The sequence below is a fragment of the Eptesicus fuscus genome, chromosome 12 (genome assembly GCF_027574615.1).
Source record: "Eptesicus fuscus isolate TK198812 chromosome 12, DD_ASM_mEF_20220401, whole genome shotgun sequence".
NCBI lineage: Eukaryota > Metazoa > Chordata > Mammalia > Chiroptera > Vespertilionidae > Eptesicus > Eptesicus fuscus.
Genome location: NC_072484.1, coordinates 14087708 through 14094188, shown reverse-complemented (window position 1 = coordinate 14094188; position 6481 = coordinate 14087708). Strand labels below are relative to the sequence as shown.

Here is a 6481-nt window from a genome sequence, read left to right as displayed (position 1 = left end):
GAGGCATGTGCTGAAAAGACCAAGGAGTAAAGGGTCATTATAACTGCAACTTACTCTCAAATGGTTCACACAAAAGCAAAACAGCAAAGTGTTAGTAGTTGGTGAAGAGTACATGGGAGTTCATTGATACTATTCTTGCAAATTTCCTGCAGTTTTGATTTTTTTCAAAATAAAAGTAAAAACATTACAGATGATGTATTATAGAACTGTACACTTGAAACCTATATAATTTTATTAACTGATGTCACCAAATAAATTTAATTAAAATATATTTACAAAAAAAGAAAAAAGTAAAAATATTAACAATTAATAAGATCCACTTTACATATGATAGATTAGCACATTACATATTTATAACAAATCCTCTATACTTTTATGCAGACACCATAAAACAATTACACAAAAAATGTAAATATTAAGGCACAAAGAGAACCCCCATAATTCCAGAAAGTAGAAAGTTAACACTTTCATTATTAACTAAGAAAGAATAAAATTAAATAAATGAGTATTCTATTAAGAAGTTAATAAAACAGACCAATATACTTACACCTGGCAGGGGATATACCAGGAAGGTGGCTTTCCCAGGTGGGGGCTTACCTATTGTACTCCCAATTGCTGACCCCTGCGATTTCCCCAAATGTGGGACACTCGATAGCATGATTCGTGGTAGCCGGGGACTGCGTTCTCACTCTCCTTTGGAATAATAATAATAATTAACAAAAAAGCAGAAGGGTGAAACTAAAAAGATAAAATCAGAAATAAGTGAATCAGAAAACAAAAAAACCAATCACATTAAAAAAATAAACTCAGGCACTGGTTCTTTGAAACAATCAATGACAGACAAATCACTAGTTTAATTAAAAAATACAAAATTATGGGTTAACTCCACCTAATGATACAAAATCTCTTCATGTAGTTCACCCTATTGATAAAGCAATGAAGAAAAATTATACTAGAATCTCTAGAGTTGTCAAAAGTTATTTAATAAACTTCAACGTTCTATGCAAGCAATGGACCTTAAGGTTTTAAGTTGCTTAAGTCATGTGCCAAATCCACCTAACTCCACCTCTGGATTCCCAGGGGCTGAGGAAGAAGTTCCAAGGGCCCCCAGGATAGAGTGTGTTGGCCTGAGCCAAGGAAACTGCAGGAGAGAGGAGTGGGGGTGGGTGGGGGTGAGGGCCTCCAAAGAAGTGGGAATCTTCAAGAGCTCCAGGAAATTCCCGAGAGGAAGTCCCATTTATTATTTGCCAGATGAAGGGAAGAAGCCACTGGCTGAGCAAGCATTGCTGGCTGCCTTGCCCCCTACCACACTCATACCTGTGTATGAGGGGAAGGAAGGTGGGTCCAAAGCAGCACCAGTGGGTGGAGAGGCGGGGAGTGTAGATGGACAGAGAGCAGAGACTACCCACACTCTTCCCGGAAGGCAGGCAGAGGAGTCAGGGAAAAGGTGGGGAAAGTCTATTGTTACCAAAATGAAGGCTTTGCTTAACGTCTCTGGCAGAGCAAGCTGATTTTTGACACTGGACTGTGTTTGTGGCTTAATGTGATCATAAGACTTCTTTTCCCCTAAGTATGAGCTAGAAAGTCAAGGCAAGTTTTCACCCGTGGTAGGAAAGGGTTTCCCCCACTGAATAAAGTTTACAGAGCCAGTGGGAGACAGAAATAAAGGGTGTTTTGGTAACAGCCTTCTCTCAACTTCTCTCTTTCTTTTCACATTTCTTACTTCATAAGCAGCAAGGAGAGACCAGGTGATGTCTTCAATCCTGTTCTTGGAAATCTCTAACTAGATAACCAAATTCATCAGCTACATATTTTGCTTTTTATGTAACTGCACAGGACAATTTTGCTAAGCATTCTGCCACTGCATAACAAGGATTCCCTTCCCCTAGTTTACAATAATAATTTCCTTTGAGCTCTCACTGGCATCACCCTCAAAGTCCAGATTTCTGCTAACCAGTCTGTTTTTGGCTTTTTCTATCATTGTGCTCAAAATCCTTCCAGCTTCTGCTCTTTGCTTGGTTCCAAATCCACTCCCACGGTTTAGTTATATGTTACAGCAGCACCCACTTCCAGGTACCAAAATCTATATTAGTTATCTATTGCTGCGTAACAAGTATCACAAACTTAGCAGCCTAAGATCACACACCTGTTTCCTCCTGGTTTCTGTGGGTCTGGAATCAGGACTGGCTTAGTTGGACTCTGCTTTAGGGTTTCTCACAAGACTGCAGTCACACTGTGGCCCGTGTTGGGCTCCCATCTGCAGGCTGGACTGGGAAAGGGTCTATTTCTGAGCTCAGGTACACAGTTGTTGGGAGGATAGGGGTTCAGTTCCTTTCGCGTGTTGGACAGAGGCCCTCAGTTCTTACCTAGCTCCTGGCCAGAGGCCGCCCTTCACTTCTTGCCTTGTGGACCTCCCCAATGTGGCAACTGGCTTTATCAAAACCAGCAAGGAAGCCCGACTGGCCAGTGTGGCTTGCTGGTTGAGTGTTGACCCATGACCCTCAGAGGTCAAGGTTGGATCCCCAGTGGGGGACATGCAGGAGGCAGCCAATCGATGATCCTCTCTCATTATCGATGTTTCTGTCTCTCTCTTCCTCTCCCTTCCTCTCTGAAATCAATAAAAACATATTAAAAAAAACCCACAACCCAGCAAGGAAAAGCATCTGCTAGCAGGAGTCACAATCTTATGTAATCTAATCATGGAAGTAGCATTTCGTGAACATTAACTTTGTAGGAAACATTTTTGTAACTGACTTCTGATGAAGGTTTGAAAATAAAAATTGAAAATATAGCTTCATTTGGGATATAATTTAAAGGAATATTGTGAGTTTATTGAAATTATTGAAAGAGCTTTTCTTCCATTCCTAAAAATGTACCTTTGTGGATTGGTTTCTCTGCTCTGAATGTGACTTATGCCAAACTAGAATCACTTTAACGATACATTATGCCCAATGAGTACAATTGTCAAGCCAATCTGGGTCACATGTATAACTGTGGAGAAGGCTCATTTGTCATATTAAAACTTGAAATCTTTTGCTTTGTTCTTATTTTGGTTATCTATTGCTATATAACAAACTGCTCCCAACACTTAGGGGCTTAAACACAACAACCATTTTACTTCATCTCATGGCCTTTTATGTGAGAAATTCAGGCCTGGCTTGCTGGGTAATTCTGCTTTACCTGCACTGACTGGGATCACAGGGTGCTAATCAGCTGGTGGGTGCTCTGGCCTGGAGGGTCCAAGACACGTTCACTCACATGCCCGATGCCTTGGAGAGGAGGGATGGAACACTGGGCTGAGCCCTAGAGACTCGAGTTCTCTCTGGGGTCTCTGCGGCAAAGTCGCTGGACTTCCTATGTGCTGGTTCAGGGTCCGAGAGGGAGTGGTCCATGACACAGGAAGTAGGACTTTCCTGTCTCTTGAGGTGCAGGCCTGGAAACTGCTGCAGCGTCACTTCCACCACATGCTGGCGGTCACCATGGTCACAGAGCCTTCTCAGAGTCAAGGGGAGGGGACATAATCTGACCCAGTGGGAAAGATATCAAAGAATGTGTGGCCTAGATGAACTGTCCCACAATTTCAATTGCTGAACAACAAAAACTGAGTGCAACTGCACATTTATCTAGTAATTGCCTCCCCGCCTCAAAAGAACATGTCTAGTTTTCATAATTCTTTTATTTTTCTTATTTTGTTTGTTTTGATTGTATTTATTAAAATATAATTTTATGTCTGATTAATCTAAACATTAAATTTGGGCTTGTATTTTTTCCATTTTAATTTTATTTTTTTAATAATTTATTTTTATTGTATATGACAAAAGTATTGGTCCGAGGCTCATTGGAAAATTTAGGAAACATTGGTCTTTCCTCTCAGGCAGTTTGAGAAGTGCTGCTATAGACGATTCAGTCGTCAGAGTGATGAGTGATACAACTGGGTGGACTAGCACATGGCTCGGAGCAGCAGGCACTGGGGAGGACGCTGGGATCTGGCCTCTGCTCCCACCACCAAGCTGAGCGCCTTGGAACCCGATGTCATTCAATGTAGGGATAACGTTCTCTTTTCACACACATGGGATTCACTTGGCAAACCTACAGGCGGCTTCCTCCCAGAGGGATGCTGTTTCCCAGTCATCCTCCCAGAGGGACAGCTGTCCTCTGCTACGTCATAAGCCCAGAAAGAGGAGGAGCCATTTCCAATGGGTACAGAGGGCCCTTGAGACTTGGGGTGGCGGTGTAAGTTAAGGTCCTCCAAGGTCTTCATCATCAGAGACAAAGTTATTTAGAGTTACCTGTAAAGGTTTACTTTTGGATACTCAAAATCTAATAGCCGAAGTACAGAGCAGAGAGGACATGAGGGCTTTCATTGACCCTAACGAATTAACTTTTAAAGAAGAATGTGTTTGTAGATTTCATTCATGGAAATTCATTTCTGGAAGGAAGTGAAAAGTGAGAGTTCCACTGCATTCCACCCTACTGAGAAAATGTATTCATCCACTCATCAATTATTAATAGGCTATCTTCTAGGCTGGGCAGTGGGACACAAAAATAAATAAGATACAGCGCCAGTCCCAGAGATGCTGCTATTTATTCCCCTATTACTCAGAATATGATATTTATATTTGGGGTAATTGCAGAGGGTTCAGTTCTGATGCCACATGTTCACAGGAATATGTGAAGGTGAAGGACTCAGATGGAAGGTGAAGGACTCAGATGATCACATTTGGATTATGTTTCAAGGAACTAAAAATGTTTGACCTGATGAAGAAAAGAGAGGAAACACTTGCTATTATTTTTTAATACCCCAAACTGTGCTGACCCATCTGAAAGCCACCAGCCACATGGGGCTACTTAATTCAAATTCACTAAAATAAAAAATTCAGTTGTTTATAGTAGTAGCACTCCAATGTCCAATGGCCGTAAGTCCCTAGTGGCTATCATATTGGACAGCACAGATGTAGAATGATTTCATCATCACAGGAAATTTGATGGGGCTGAATAATATTCCATTGTGTGTAGTTTCTATACTAATAAAAGGGTAATATGCTAATTAGACCGGGAGACCTTCCGGGAGACCTTCCAGACGTCCTTCCGGACAAAGTCATGGTGGCGGGGCCAAGGCAGAGGTGGTTAGGGGCTATCAGGAGGGGAGGGAAGTTGGGGGTGAGCAGGCCAATGGAGGGGGGGCAGTTGGGGGTGATCAAGCTGGCAGGGGGGGCAGTTGGGGGCAAGCAGGCCAGTAGGCAGAGTGGTTAGGGGCAATCAGGCATGCAGGCAGGTGAGCAGTTAGGAGCCAGCGGTCCTAGATTGTGAGAGAAATGTCCAACTGCCAATTTAGGTCCAATTCCGGGGACCTCAACCAGCAGTCGGACATCCCTCAAGGGGTCCCAGATTGGAGAGGGTACAGGCCAGGCTGAGGGACATGCCCCCCCCTCCTCCGTGCATGAATTTCATGAACCAGGCCACTAGTCCTAGATAATAAAGAGATAATATGCAAACTGACCATCACTCCAACACACAAGATGACTGCCCACATGTGGTCAAAGATGGCCACCTCCAGGTGGACACAAGATGGCTTCCACAAGATGGCCAGCAGGGGAGGGCAGTTAGGGGCAACCAGGCCTGCAGGGGAGGGAAGTTGGGGGTGACCAGGCCTGCAGGGGAGGGCAGTTGGGAGGGACCAGGCCTGCAGGGGAGGGCAGTTGGGGGTGACCAGGCCTGCAGGGGAGGGCAGTTGGGGGCAACCAGGCCAGCAGGGGAGGGCAGTTAGGGGTGACCAGGCCAGCAGGGGAGGACAGTTAGGGGCAATCAGGCTGGCAGGGGAGCAGTTAGGTGTCAATCAGGCTGGCAGGGGAGTGGTTATGGGGTGATCAGGCTGGCAGGCAGAAGCGGTTAGGGGCAATCAGGCAGGCAGGCAGACAGGCAGGCAAGCAGTTGGGAGCCAGCAGTCCTGGATTGTGAGAGGGATATCTGACTGCCCATTTAGGCCCGATCCCAGTGAGATTGGACCTAAACAGGCAGTCGGACATCCCTCAAGGGGTCCCAGATTGGAAAGGGTGCAGGCTGGGCTGAGGGACACACACCCCCGTGCATGAATTTCATGCACTGGGCCTCTAGTATACTATATTTCCCTTATCTATTCACCCATTGGTGGACATTTAGATTGCTTGCTTGATCATTGAGAATGGAAAATGGGAGTACTTCAGTTAGAACATAAGAACACTTGATGATGGCAGAGAGAGTGACATCACTTGATGTAAGTTCCTTCTTGTGGCTTGAAGCTTTACTCTGACCCCTTACCTTTCACCCTGCATCTCTTGCTGGGTCTCTGTTGGCAGGTGCACCCAGATATACTCAGTAGTTGACTTGGTGATACAATAAACTAAAAAAATACACACCCTCTAACTTCCAGCTGACGAAAATCACAGGGTTGTTTAAGTAGCAGGGGCTTTTGAAGTATATTGGTCCCTTTCTTTCCCTTTCC

General features: G+C 44.4%; 1 non-coding gene across 1 annotated transcript; it reads left to right on the top strand.

Annotated features, from left to right (window-relative positions):
- The first annotated feature begins 539 nt into the window (after nt 1-539).
- On the top strand, nt 540-698 carry LOC114231461 (U1 spliceosomal RNA). The gene has a single exon (XR_003617419.2). It is a non-coding gene; the product is annotated as a U1 spliceosomal RNA (small nuclear RNA).
- The last annotated feature ends 5783 nt before the right edge of the window (nt 699-6481 follow it).